The sequence below is a fragment of the Rhinatrema bivittatum genome, chromosome 7, assembly GCF_901001135.1.
Source record: "Rhinatrema bivittatum chromosome 7, aRhiBiv1.1, whole genome shotgun sequence".
In the NCBI taxonomy this organism is placed as follows: domain Eukaryota; kingdom Metazoa; phylum Chordata; class Amphibia; order Gymnophiona; family Rhinatrematidae; genus Rhinatrema; species Rhinatrema bivittatum.
The window spans coordinates 297,931,662-297,947,126 of record NC_042621.1 but is presented as its reverse complement, the minus strand read 5'-3'; the positions used below and the strand labels follow the sequence as shown (position 1 = coordinate 297,947,126).

At 42.3% G+C, this 15,465-nt stretch overlaps 1 protein-coding gene across 3 annotated transcripts in view; it reads right to left on the bottom strand.

The window, feature by feature from the left end:
* ATRNL1 (attractin like 1) overlaps positions 1–15,465 on the bottom strand; it is a 2,205,421-nt gene that overhangs the window by 1,856,996 nt on the left and 332,960 nt on the right. The gene's annotated exons all lie outside the window — the stretch shown is intronic.

Here is a 15,465-nt window from a genome sequence, read left to right as displayed (position 1 = left end):
CCGCTCCGGGTCTTCGGGCCACCGCGGCCGCCGCTCCTGCCCGGGTCTTCGGGCCGGTGCCGCCGCCGCCGCTCTTCGGGCCGCCGCTGCCGCTCCCGCCGCTCCGGGTCTTCGGGCCGCCGCCGCCGCTCCTGCTCCGGGTCTTCGGGCCGGTGCCGCCGCCGCTCCGGGTCTTCGGGCCGGTGCCGCCGCCGCTCCGGGTCTTCGGGCCGGTGCCGCCGCCGCTCCGGGTCTTCGGGCCGCCGCTCCTACAGCACCATTTTTATTTTCAAGAGGCACACTGTGACCGATGTGCTCGCATGCGCGGTAGAGCTGCTCTCTACTGCGCATTTGCGGCACGTCGGTCAAGCTTCGTTTATTAGGTAGGATATACTATATATATATATATATATATATATATATATATATTTCAGAATATATATATATATATATAATATATATATATATATATATATATAATATACTATATATATATATATAATATAATATATATATAATATACTATAATATACATATATATACTATAATATACTATATCAACTGGTTCACTTTTATACATATATTTATTTATGCCGTCAAAAAAAAGGATGAAAATTGGTGAGGTAAGACTTCTTTTGGCTAAGTCCATGTTAACTTTGCCCCTTTAAACTATGCCTATCCATATGTTCAGTAATTTTGTTCTTTATGATAGTTTCTACTATTTTGCCTGGCACAGACATCAGACTCACTCGTCTGTAGTTTCCAGGATCACCACTCGATCCCTTTTTAAAAATTGGTGTTACACTGGCAATCTTCTAGTCTTCAGGAACCATAGATGATTTTAATGATAGTTTACAAAATACCAATAGCAGGTCCGCAATTTTATTTCTCAGTTCTTTCTGCATTCTAGGATGTATACCATCTGGTACAGATGATTTGCTACTCTTTAATTTATCAATTTGCCCTATTCCATATTCAAGGTTCACTGAGATTTGCTTCAGTTCTTCTGAATCATCACCTTTGAATATCATTTCTGACATGGGTATTTCTCTTATATCTTCCTCAGTGAAGACCAAAGCAAAGAATTCATTATGTCTCTCTGCTATGGATTTTGTCATCCTGAAGTGACCTTTTTACCATTTGATCATCTAATGGTCCAACTGATTCCCTTGGAGGCGTTTTACTTTGAAAGTATCTGAAAAAGTTTTTATTATGAGTTTTTGGTTCCACAGCAATTATTTTTCAAATCCTCTTTTAGTTCCTTATCAATGCTTTGCATCTAACCTGCCAGTACTTATGCTGTTTCTTCTTTTCTTCATTCAGATCCCTTTTCCATTTCTTAAAAGATGTTCTTTTAGCTACTATAGCCGATCTTATCTCATCTTTTAACCATGCCTGTAGTTTAGCCTTCCTTCACTTTGTCTAATACATGGAATACATCTGTATAACGATGCACCAACAGCAATGCCCATCCTACAAGCTTGCGCACTCTACCTGCAGCTAGGTCCAAGCCTGGAAGGCTGTCTCTGCCAATGCCAACTCTTCCGTGGCTTCCCTTGGCAGGGGTGCATGCACAACTCGCTCCTTTAAAAGGCCCAAGGCAGGAATCAGCTCTGCAGTGCCTCTCAATGATATCTGCAGCCCAGGGATTTAAATGCCAGCACTGCCTTGGTCCAACACCTCAGCAACAAGTCCTCCAGCTTCCTGCCGGTATTTGTTGCTTATACCTTGCCTCATTCCAGCTCCTGTCTTCCTCCTGGCCCTATTCTTGTTCCTGCCGTGCCCCTTGTCCTGCCTTATATTGCCTCTCCTCACTGGTTACGTTCTTCCCCCATCCCTTGCTCTCTTCAGATTGATCTCATGTTGCCTTGAAGGTCTGCCTGGATTCAGACACTGCTTGACCACTGCCTGCCTTGGTCCTCTGCCTGGATACTGACTCTGCCTCATCTGAGGCCTGCCCTGACCCTTTGACAGCTTCTCCAAATGTGGAACTTTCCCTAAGCCCTGCCAGCTTCAGAACCCAAAGGCTCAACTCATGGAAGAAGAAGTGGGTGAAGCCTCTTCTTGATCCCAACTGTAGCAGATCTGCCTGCTGCCATCGTGGACCCAGTTCATGCTTTACAAGCTGGGTAGTATCAACTCTGCCACAGCCCAAGGGCTCACATTCCGTAACAATCTGGTCTGAGCTTCCAAAATGGTATTTTTAAACCAGATCCTTGCCTAATGTAAACTCTTAACTTTTGTAGCTGATTCTTTCAGTTTTTTCCTAAAACCTTTTCTCTTTTTATCAGAGTCACCCTTTTGAAAGTTAAACACTATCACAATAGGTTTTTTTTAGTGTCATCCCTCCAGTTATTAAATCAAATTTGATCATGTTGTGATCACTATTGCCAAGTGGCTCCAACACTGTTACCACTCACACTAAATCCTGTGTTCCACTAAGGACTAGGTCTAAAATAGTTTCCCCTCTTGTTGGTTCTTGTACCAGCTGCTCTATGAAGCAGTCATTTATTTCATCTAGGAACTTTACTTCTGTAGCATATCCTGATGTGACATTCACCCCATCAATACTGGGGATAACTGAAATCATCAATTATTACTATGCAGCTGATTTTGTTAGCTTCCCTACATTTTTTTTTAGCATTTCATTGTTTGTTCATTCTGGCCAGGTAGACAGTAATACACCCCCCACTGCTATTTTATTCCCCTACTCACCTAGAGTTTCTATCCATAAAGATTCAACACTGCACTTTCCTGCAGAATTTTTATAATGTTTGACTGAATGTCCTCTATAATATATAGTGCCATCCCTCCACTAATTTGACCCATTCTATCATTTCGATATAATTTGTACCCTGGAATCCAGTTTCCCATTTGTTATCCTCCTTCCACCAGGTCTCTGAGATGCCAATTAAATTTACCTCTTCATCCAGTACTATATACTCTAACTCTTCCACCTTATTATTTTTTTTAAGACTTTTAGCATTTGTATACAAACTTTTAAAGTATGTATTTCTCTTCAGCCTTTCCTCATAGGGGAGCTGTTCCATCCCCTTTATCATTTTGGTTGCCCTTCTCTGTACCTTCTCCATCGCAACTATATCTTTTTTGAGATGCGGCGACCAGAATTGTACACAGTATTCAAGGTGCGGTCTTCACCATGGAGCGATATAGAGGCATTATGACATTTTCCGTTCTATTAACCATTCCCTTCCTAATAATTCCTAACATTCTGTTTGCTTTTTTGACTGCTGCAGCACACTGAGCTGACGATTTCAAAGTATTATCCAATATGATACCTAGATAAATAAAAGTCTATTTGTGAAGAGAACATGTCTTTTTCCTAAGCTTAGGATCATGAAGTGAAATGGGAGGTGAACTGGAGGTGTAGCTTACAATATCTTAAATTCCCTGTTATCTTCGTATCCTTCAAAGATGCATCATTCCGAACCAGTTTACCCATAACCTTAGGAAAATTTAAGATCCTAAGGTTAAGCCTATGAGAGGCATTTTCCAGCAATTCAATCCTGCAATATAGGAGCCCTCTATCCTGAATTAGCGTTGTCTGAACTCCTTGTATCTTGACAGTATCTTGCTTAGGCTTAGCAATTTGTGTTGTATGCTCTTGGGTTAGATTTTCATGCCAAGTAACTATGGGTTTAGCCTTGAAACAACAGAGTCCACTTTAGAAACAGAGAGAGACAAAATCCTGCTGAAGTTCTCCATAAACTCCCATAATGATTCTAATGTTATCTCCGCTGGTTTATCTGGAATCTGAAGCGCTTCCTTCGGCAATGGACCCACACAAGAAGAAACCACAGAAGTTAATGAGGCAACAGCATGGCTCTCATGGACTCTTACCAGCTCAGAGCCATCCATAGGGGAGAAAGCAGGAAAATGTGCAATATCGATTGATCCCTCAGACACTGGCAAAGGTGACTGGAGAGGCGCCATTCCCTCCTCAGCTCCCACCATGGAGACGCTGGTGTCAAGTCTTCAACCTTCAACCCGACTGTGTCGCAGGAAGAATTGTTTCTCTCAATCGGCGAGCTGAGAGAAACTTCGTCCCCAGGCAGCGCTGACACTCCCCCGCCAAGAGCAACAATAGGGACTTTACCATTGAGAGACCCAGGATCCAGAGGAGACACAAATGGCAAAATCAACTGCTGGCCAGGTAAAGGAGAGGGTTCGATGGGCTAAACCTGAGCTTTGCTTTTTCTTTTCAGAGCCATAAATTTAAATGCAGAAACAAGCAAGGAAAGAGGGCGCAGCAGGACCACATCTACTCACTCGTGGCCATCTTGCTCCTCCCCCAATACACTGCTGTTTTTTGTTTTTTTTTAATTCTTTATTTATTGAGTTTTACAAATTATACAAGCAGTAACTTGCAATTGAAATTACAGATATGTATAAGAAAAATGAAAATAGGAAAAACAATTATTTTGCAATTTTTTCCTTTAAACATATTCTGTATTTTAAACAAGTAAAATGAAAGAAGTGTATAATTAGGAGCATTTTACATACATTAACTCAAGGAAAATTTGTAGAATAATTCCCTTTATTTATTGTCATCCTTCACAACCCCCATAAGTGCTCTAAGGTGTTCCGGATCAGTAAATTGATATTTTTGACCATTTAACTTTATGGCACATTTGCAAGGATACCGAAGTGTGAATTGTCCACCTTTTTCAAGAACATATTTTCTGAGTGCTAAAAAGCTCTTCTTCCTAGTCTGAGTAGCCTTCACCAGGTCTGGATAAATCCAAACTTTGTATCCATAGAATGTTTTTGACATATTCCTGAAGAAATATTTCAATATGTTGTCCCTATCTGATACAAAAGCTAGTGTAACTACTTGGTATAATTTTATGTTGTCTGCAAATCTAATCATCTCACTCATCATTCCCTTTTCCAGATCATTTATGAATATGTTAAAAAGTACAAGCCCCTGTGGTACTCCACTAACCACCTTTCTCTATTTTGAGAACAGACCTACCCTCTGCTTCCAGCCTTTTAAACCAGTTACCAGCTTGCAATAAAACTGCCTCCTATCCTATGACTAATTTCCTGAGTCAAATGCCTTCTGAAAATCCAAACACACTACACTGACTGGCTCACTTTTATCTACATGCTTATTTACACCATCAAAAATTTAAAAAATTTGATAAGACAAAACTTCCCCTTACTAAAGGATGGTTTCTACCATTTTGCCCTGTACAGAAGACAAAGTCATTGGTCTAGTTTCCCGGATCACCCTTGGAGTCCTTTTTAAAAATTAGAATCACATTGGCCACCATCCAGTCTTCAGGAATCATGGCTGTTTTTTAATAAAAGGTTAAAGATTATTAGTAATAAGTTAGCAATTTCATGTTAATTTGCTACTCTTTACTTTGTCAATCTGATCTTTTTCATCCTCCATTGTTACAGATATTTGTTGTAGCTGTTCAGCATCTTCACCATTAAAGAATGTTTCAGGTATGGGTGTGTTCCTAATATCTTCTTCTGTCAAGACCGAGGCAAAGAAGTCATTCAGTTTTTCTGAATTGTTGTTCAGGGAAAAAGGATCCATAGAAAAGGCAGATGCAAACCTCTTCAGGGATTTTTATCCTACCTCATCTTCTCTCTCTTCCCCCTGCCTCCTCCCGTTTCCCCTTTTCTCTTCTCTCTCCAATCCCCGCTCATCTCTCTCATTCTCAATTCTTCTCTCCTCTGCCCTTCTCTTCATAAGAACATAAGAACATAAGAAATTACCATGCTGGGTCAGACCAAGGGTCCATCAAGCCCAGCATCCTGTTTCCAACAGAGGCCAAACCAGGCCACAAGAACCTGGCAATTACCCAAACACCTAGAAGATCCCATGCTACTGATGCAATTAATAGCAGTGACTATTCCCTAAGTAAACTTGATTAATAGCAGTTAATGGACTTCTCTTCCAAGAACTTATCCAAACCTTTTTTGAACCCAGCTACACTAACTGCACTAACCACATCCTCTGGCAACAAATTCCAGAGATTTATTGTGCGTTGAGTGAAAAAGAATTTTCTCCGATTAGTCTTAAATGTGCTACTTGCTAACTTCATGGAATGCCCCCTAGTCCTTCTATTATTCGAAAGTGTAAATAACCGAGTCACATCTACTCGTTCAAGACCTCTCATGATCTTAAAGACCTCTATGATATCCCCCCTCAGCCGTCTCTTCTCCAAGCTGAACAGCCCTAACCTCTTCAGCCTTTCCTCATAGGGGAGCTGTTCCATCCCCTTTATCATTTTGGTTGCCCTTCTCTGTACCTTCTCCATTGCAACTATATCTTTTTTGAGATACGGCGACCAGAATTGTACACAGTATTCAAGGTGTGGTCTCACCATGGAGCGATATAGAGGCATTATGACATTTTCTGTTTTATTAACCATTCCCTTCCTAATAATTCCTAACATTTTATTTGCTTTTTTGACTGCTGCAGCACACTGAGCTGACGATTTCAATGTATTATCTACTATGACGCCTAGATCTCTTTCTTGGGTGGTAGCTCCTAATATGGAACCTAACATCGTGTAACTACAGCTAGGGTTATTTTTCCCTATATGCAACACCTTGCACTTGTCCACATTAAATTTCATCTGCCATTTGGATGCCCAATCTTCCAGTCTTGCAAGGTCCTCCTGTAATGTATCACAGTCTGCTTGTGATTTAACTACTCTGAATAATTTTGTATCATCTGCAAATTTGATAACATCACTCATCGTATTCCTTTCCAGATCATTGATATATATATATTGAAAAGCACCGGTCCAAGTACAGATCCCTGAGGCACTCCACTGTTTACCCTTTTCCACTGAGAAAATTGACCATTTAGTCCTACTCTCTGTTTCCTGTCTTTTAACCAGTTTGTAATCCACGAAAGGACATCGCCTCCTATCCCATGACTTTTTAGTTTTCGTAGAAGCCTCTCATGAGGGACTTTGTCAAACGCCTTCTGAAAATCCAAATACACTACATCTACCGGTTCACCTTTATCCACATGTTTATTAACCCCTTCAAAAAAATGAAGCAGGTTTGTTAGGCAAGACTTCCCTTGGGTAAATCCATGTTGACTGTGTCCCATTAAATCATGTCTTTCTATATGCTCTACAATTTTGATCTTGAGGATAGTTTCCACTATTTTTCCCGGCACTGAAGTTAGGCTCACTGGTCTATAAGTTACCCGGATCACCCCTGGAGCCTTTTTTAAATATTGGGATTACATTGGCCACCCTCCAGTCTTCAGGTACAATGGATGATTTTAATGATAGGTTACAAATTTTAACTAATAGGTCAGAAATTTCATTTTTGAGTTCCTTTAGTACCCTGGGATGCATACCATCCGGTCCAGGTGACTTGCTACTCTTTAGTTTGTCAATCTGGCCTACTACATCTTCCAGGTTGACAGTGATTTCGTTCAGTTCGTCTGACTCATCACCCCTGAAAACCAACTCCGGAACTGGTATCTCCCCAACATCCTCACTAGTAAACACGGAAGCAAAGAATTCATTTAGTCTTTCTGCAATGGCCTTATCTTCCCTAAGAGCCCCTTTAACCCCTCGGTCATCTAATGGTCCAACCGACTCCCTCACAGGTTTCTTGCTTTGGATATATTTAAAAAAGTTTTTATTATGAGTTTTTGCCTCTATGGCCAACTTCATTTCAAATTCTCTCTTCGCTTGTTTTATCAATGTTTTACACTTAACTTGACAATGCTTATGTTTTATCCTATTTTCTTCAGATGGATCTTTCTTCCAATTTTTGAAGGATGATTTTTTGGCTAAAATAGCCTCTTTCACCTCACCTTTTAACCATGACGGTAATCGTTTTGCCTTCCTTCCTCCTTTCTTAATGCGTGGAATACATATGGACTGCGCCTCTAGGATTGTATTTTTAAACAATGTCCAAGCCTGTTGAACACTTTTAACCTTTGCAGCTGCACCTTTCAGTTTTTTTCTGACTATTTTCCTCATTTTATCAAAGTTTCCCTTCTCTCTCTTTCATTTCCCTCACTCTACTAACTTCCTAACTTGCCCCAACGCCACACTCTCTCACTCTCTCCCTCCATGCCCCAAAACATTCTCTCTCCCATCTTCCCTCCACCCAAAGTTCTGATCGGCATCCCCTGCCTGACCTTCTCATCATGTCTGAGGCTTTATGGGGCCAATGGCAGGTAGTGGAAATAGTAGTGACTATGACAGAAGACCATTACCCAAGGTAGCTGCTGTGGGACTAATTTGGCAGTGGCAGAAAATAGTGGCAGGCCCACAGGACATGAGCCAATTCAGAAGTAATGGTTCTGGTCCTTGCAGGAAGCTAGCATTCACAGCTCCTCCTATATGCATGCTCCCATGTTCTTCTATGACAGGAAGAAAACAAGCACATGAGAAGAATGCAGAAGTCAACTAGCACAGGCTCTCATTCACTGGATGGTCACTTGCCCAGAAATGCACTGGGGTCCAAAAGTACAGTATCCGACTGCCCTGCGCAATGCTGGTCAGGCCTTGGACCATGTAATCCAACCTTGTCCAATGCCTATGTCTAATAGGATGTAGGGCTCATGAAATAAGTACAACGATACAGAGCCTGTCGTCACTAGAACTGGAGAGTTTAGGGGCTGGCACAGGGATACAGACCCTTTCAACCATGCATTGTAGAATGAATAAAGAACCAGTTCATTAGATGGCAATTTATTATGACTAACTATTTCTGTGGCCTAAGTGAAACAAGTTGCCATCTCAGTCCATTTATCAGTGTACAGATATGCACATCAATAAATGTATCATCAGACAAGGCACTAAACAGCATCCCCCTCAGCAGTCTCAACAGAAAGGCTAAGGATGAAACAGAAAGTTAGTTACCAGCCACAGAAGTGAACCCTGTGAGCTAGTGCTTAGATGCATTGACAGGACAGGCAACAGAAAGAGTCTGACACTGCCTTCACTGAATGCTCTGTCATACCGTGTAACCAAATAAAGTCTTGAAATATTGAAGCAACACTGTTGGGAGGGTGGGAGGAACACAAATTTTAAAGGATAACGTTTGTTATCCAGTGTCACTTATTGCCACCTAGTTACACCTTGTAATTCATTAAACATCTTTTAAACTTTATCACTGAAACTGCAAATGCTTTGGAGCTCTTTTGTTCCTTGCCATAATAGTTCACAGCCTTCAAAGCCACCTTGCAGCAGTAGAGAAACGTAGGTGGATGAAACTGAGACCAGGCAGCAGGTCAGCAGCAACCATTAAGACAGAATGGGTTGATCCCTTGGCTTTGAGATACATCTGGCTACTGACAGAAACAACTTGCAGCAAGTTTCATATTCTCATTTTTGCCAACACTGATAGTGTCCCTTTAAAACAGAATATCTTTCTCTTCCTAGGACGTTTTGTTCTCTATTTGCAAGCCAGTAGAGAGAGCTCTACTACAACCAAACACCATTTAATAAATCTTTGCTTAATCCTGCAAACGCATCCCCTGTTGATGCTTTGTCAACTGTCTAATCTCTCTGGGCTTGATTTACTAAGCTTTTTTTCCGTCCCATATACACAGAATGGAGGGAGAAAAAGCCTCAATAAATCAGGCCATCAGCTTCCTGTGCACAAAATGCCTGAAGCATAGCTCTAAGCCTCTCTTTCATCAACTATGCTACTTTGGAAAAATAATATTGATTGTAATATTAATACAACAGCTAAAATGTTTTCCCACATCAAATGGCATTAATCTGGAACCTCTAGAACAAGGGGGTCACAATAAGAGGCTCAAAAAAGGTAGACTCAGGAGTAACTTAACGGAAACGATGGTAGATGCATGAAATGGCCTACCAGTGGAGGAGGTGGAGACAAAAACTAACAAAACTCAAGAAAACCCAGGATAAGCATAGAGGATCATTAATTACACGTGAGGGAAAAAAGAGAGGTGAACCGAAGTCTTTGACATTGCACAAGGAAACAAACTGAGCAGACTAGATGGGCCCTGTGGTCCTTAATGGCCACCACATTCTGTCTCATTAAGCTAGAAGGTTCTACTTCAGTATCAGAGTACCATGGGACTTGTGAATAATCAAAATCCTTTCACTTTGTAATTAAGCTCAATTATAAACCAAATACTCCTGGTTTACATTACACAGAGGTATTAGAAATAATATATAATATTAAATATATACATAATTGAATATATTTTTAAAGAGCTTAACTCCAAACATATTTTCTGAATTTTGACACAGGAATTGTTATGTGATCAACAAGATGAAAAAACAAAAGTTTGAGTACTTTTCACATAAAACTATCCTACAGACTGGTGACGTCAGTTGTCAGCGCCCTGCTACAGAAAGCTTTTCTGTCAAAGTTTCTATAAAGCTTTGACTGACGCTGGCACACTGAGTGCACTGAGCATGCTCAGCCTGCAATTATCCCTGTGACCTCAAGTGTCTCCCCTCAGTCTCGTCTTATAGCAAAAAGCACAAGCGAAACTAAAATAATAAAACGTACGTAGACCCAACTCCGCAGGGTGGCGCGTGGGTTTCGTGAGGACTAACATCCTGCTGACCTGTGAGAACACCTGCTACAGGTAAGCAACATTTTGCTTTCTCACAGGTCAAGCAGGATGGTAGTCCTCACATATGGGTGAGTACCGAGCTGAGGATGCCCGAGAGTGTACCCAATGCACCCAAGACGTGCAAAAGACACAACGTCAGGGGTGGAATTTGGTAAGGAGGGCATCTTGAAACCCGTAACGGGTTGTTGGAAGGATGTTGGGTAGTTAAACCGAATAGAAGAGGAGTAGACGGACTGGCCAAACATGGAAGCATGCCGGCCAGTCTTATCTAAGTGATAATGGGCTGCGAAGGGATGGAGAGAGCTCCAGGTCGCAGCTGTACAAATATGTACAAGCGGCACCGGCCGAAGGTGAGTTATTGAGGCTGGTACGGCCCTAACAGAGTGTGGTTACACATGGTGTTGCAGTGAAATGCCTGCTTGTTAGTAGGAAAAAGAGATTACAGACCGTCAATTAGAAGGAAAAGGTCTGTTTGCCCACTGGAACTCGCAGCTTGGCTTTTGCCACAGGAGGAAAGAGTTAGGTGTAATTCCTATGGAATGTAGTGCGGTCTGGATAGAATGCAAGTGCACTATTACAGTCCAAGGAGTGGAAAAACCTCTCGCCCTGCTGAGAGAGAGGTGTTGGGAAAAAGTGGGCAGAGTATATTCTGAGTAAGGTGAGATGCTGCCTCTACCTTAAGAATGATATGTGAATATGTTTTGAACAACTTCACAAAAATTCACAAAAGCCCACACATGATCTGCACATGTTCTTGCTTTACCCTCTTTTCCCTCTCCTCTCTACCTCTACCTCCTCTCTCTCTTCTCCATTAAGTTTAGACTCTGAAGACGACACCCCCTTTTTCCTCTAACCTCTCACACCTCCTCTTTACAACAGCCAATACTAGGCTCTTTCCTACCTTTTTCACCCTAGCTCCTTCCTTTCCATTTATTAAACTGAAGAATTTGCTCATTTGCAGCCCCACTTGTATATAATCCCTTCCCCTCACACCTTTCTCTCTTCCTCCCCTACTCAAATTTTTATTCTCTCCTTCCCTTGCCCCTCTCTATTCTCCCTTGACTCTGTTATAAATTGTAATGTTATAACTACATTATATAATATTATCATTATATATCTATTTATATTTTATAAATTGTTTTGCTGTTATTGCATTTAACCGTTTTTAATGTAAAGTTTTCTCAGTTGTTTTCTTACTGTTTTATGTAAAACGCAATTGCGGATTTTGTTCTATGTACACCGACGTGATATCTCTGATGAGTGGCGGTATATAAAAACCAATAAATAAATAAATAAATAAATAAATAAATAAATAAATAAATAAAAGAATCAATTTGTAAGTTACCACAAAGGAAAATGGTTCTGGCTGAGTATTAGCAGACACTGCAGCAGAAGTACCATGACACGAATTGTAACCATCCTCTTAAAACAAATTTTAAGACCACATTCACAGGGGGGAAACATTCCACTGCATGGTGGCACAAGATACACAGAATAAGAGGGCTTTCAAATATTCTGATACTTCGCCAACCAAACTAAAGGGTCGATTTTAAGACCCGCACGCGAACATGGACGCGGCTATTTTATAACACGCGCACGTATTATAAAATACGATGTCCACATGCACATGTGCGGCGGATTTTAACATCTGCATGCGCATGTGTGGGCGTATGGACTCCTCCGCGCGTGGGGGAGGGGATTTTAAAAGCCCAAGTGCTGCGAAGGGAGTAAGGCTTCACCAGTTCCCTCCCAGTCTGCTCCAATTAAGGAGCGGACTGGGAGGGAACTTCCCTATACCCCTACCAAACCTTCTTACCCATTCCCCTTCCTAACGACTTACTTTTTTGTTTGATTATTTACTGCTCCTCCGGAATAGAAGTAATCTGTGTGCGCCGGCTGGCACTTCCTCAGGACAGTCTATGGTGCTGTCTCGGCCCGCCCAGACCACATACCCCCAGGCCGCCCCTTTTCCCTCAGTCGGCACTCTAACAAACAGACAGAAAGTCACCATATCTGGTTTGCAGAAAGAAAACAAATTTTCTTTCTGCGAGCCAGTCAGCGCATAGTTAAGCTCTGGAATTCATTGGCAGAGGATGTGATTACAGCAGTTCGTGTAACTGGGTTTAAAAAAGGTTTGGATAATTTCCTGGAGGAAAAATCCATACACTGCTATTAATAAGCAATAGTAGCTTGAGATTTACTTAATGTTTGGGTAATTGCCAGGTACTTGTGACTTGCATTGGCCACTGTTGGAAACAGGATGCTGGGCTTGATGGACCCTTGGTCTGACCCAGTATGGCAATTCTTATGTTCTTATTTAAAACTAATAAGGAGAAAAAATCTCCTGCTGACTATATCTGGGATCTAGATTTCCACATGCCCTGAGACTGTCATGGATTAGCAAGGGGAAAGGTGAAAACTGTTACACGTTAACTTTCTCCTCTCTTTTATATATACAAGCACAGACATGCTCTCACACAAAAATATGCGCAGACATGCTCTCTCACACAAACAAGATCTCTCTCTCTCTCCCCCTCACTTCATCCCTCTTTCCACGCAGAAGCACAAAGCCTGCAGCAGCCTTCATCTTCAGCTCCCCGCAGCCAATGGGACCTCTTCCGCTTTTTTTGGGCTTCAGGAATTGATACTGCTCTGCCTCCTGCTCCTAACAGCCCACAGTTCATGCTGCTCCTCCTGTTCCTATGAGCCTTTGCTCCTCTTCCTTCTGCTGATTACGGACTAGGGCTAATGTTGCTTCTTCCTGCAGTAGACAGGGACTGTGCTGTTCCTTATTCTACTTCTGATGGCTGCCTAGCCTATGCTTTTTGTTCCAGCCCCAGGCCGTGCTGTTGCTTTTCCTCCTCCGCAGGTCCAGGGACAAGACTACTTCTTCCTGCAGTGGAGGATGTACTTACTTGTTCCTCCTCCTGTTTCTGGTGGCAATGGCATGGCCTCTCCTAATTCTTGTTCACACAGGCCCACACCATACCACTTTCTCTTCCAGACTGTGCAGGCGGGAAGAAGAGATCATGCATTACTGCCCCCAGTCCTGTGGCAGTCCAAGCAGTCACTTCCTTACCTGGTGCATCCACCAGTCTTGCAGCCCCACATACAAACACCCCCTTCCCTATATGCAAATACACACATCCTGACACCCCAGAAACATACCTCCTAATATAGGAAACCCTGCTCCAAATCCATGCTAGAAAGTATTCCCCAAGCTATGCCTCCTCATGCTTTCTCTGCTTATTTATTGCTTAGTGTACCTCAATGCTGTGTCCTAGGCCCTTTTCTCTTTATCTCTACACTGCTCTGATAATCTCCTATGGCTTTCAGAATCATTTTTATGCTGATGACTTTCGGATCAACCACTCTATAGCAGAATTTTCACCAAGAATTCAGATCAAAATCTCAGCCTGCTTGTGCGACATTACTTCCTGGATTGTCCTGCTGCCACTTAAAATTAACACGGCCAAGTCAGGACTGGTTTCTCTCCCCCTTCCCTCTACTTTTATCTCTGTGGATTATACTTTCATTCTCCTTATTCCTGTGCCCATAGCCTTAGAGGTCATCTTTGATACCTCTATCCCTCTCTCTACACACATCGAAAACATTACTAAAGTGTATCATTTCTTCTTTACAATATTGCTAAAATTCATCCCTGCCTGAGCGTGCTACCAAAATTCTTACCCACTCTTATCACTTTCTGTTTACATTACTGCAATTTGTGCTTTGCAAGCCACCCACTGAACCACCTCTCTCCATTGCAAACTGTTCTTAATTTGTCTGCGCATCTTATGTTCCTTCAGCATCACTATGACTATGTAACTGTCTCTTCTCAAGTCACTTCATTGGCTCCCTATTCGCTTCCACATAAAGTTCCAGCTCCTCTTACTGAACTAAAAATGAATTCACTCTGCAGCTCCTGCTCATCAAGCAAGTTGCTCTTAACTATGCCCTCCTCCTCCACTGCCAACTCACGACTCCGTGTTTTCCAATTTGTTCTGTGGCTTGCCAGGAAGAGACTCCCCGAGTCTTGGCGTCATGCTCCCCCACCAGCCACATTCAAATCCATCCTGGAGAGCTTACTACACTCCGATAGTGCAAAAAAAGATTTTAATGTCTCTTCAGGGCAGGAACCACTCCTGGCTAGCACTTTTACTCTTTTCCCCAGGGTCTGGATCCTTTGTTGGAGGAGGGAAACATTTTTCTTTCAGGATCCAGAGTGACAAGGCTAACTTCTACTTTCTCTTATCCCTTGGAGAGGGGGACACTTCCTTTACTGTGTGTGCTGTACGTGCCAAATAATACACTGAAGCCACTGGTTTAGTGTCCAAAATGGAAGTCTTTACTGATGGAATATCAGATGCAATAAGGCCCAATAAACTTAGACTTCAGCACCACAGAATTTCTCTGTTATTTCAGTTCTTTTCCCTCTATCTGTGCAAGTGTCTCAGTTACCAGGACAAGCGAAACATTCACCATCCTGGGCTTGGCTAAGTGGAGTTCCCAGGTGGGCAGGATATCCCCTTCCAAAAACTGGCAAAAATGATAAAATACAGTCTTGGTACAGAGTCACCACCTCTCTCCCCTCAGGGGTGAAGACGTCTGATGGGTGTTCTCAATGATCTCAGTTGGTTCTTTGCTCACAGTTAGTTGATCTTCCTAATTTTTTTTCTCTTAGACGAATCCCTGATCCACTCTGGAACAAGCAGCACCAGATGTCCTTTCTCTAGGGGAGGAAGAGGGGCAAGCCAGACATTTCCTCCCAGATATTCTTAAAATAATTGTTTCTTCCCCACACCTGAGGTAAAACACCAGAAGGTCCTGGCAATGGATCACCATCTTTCTTATCTCAACAAGGGGGCAGAAGGGCAGGTCTTCCCTAGCCTGTAACTCCCAGAGAGAGG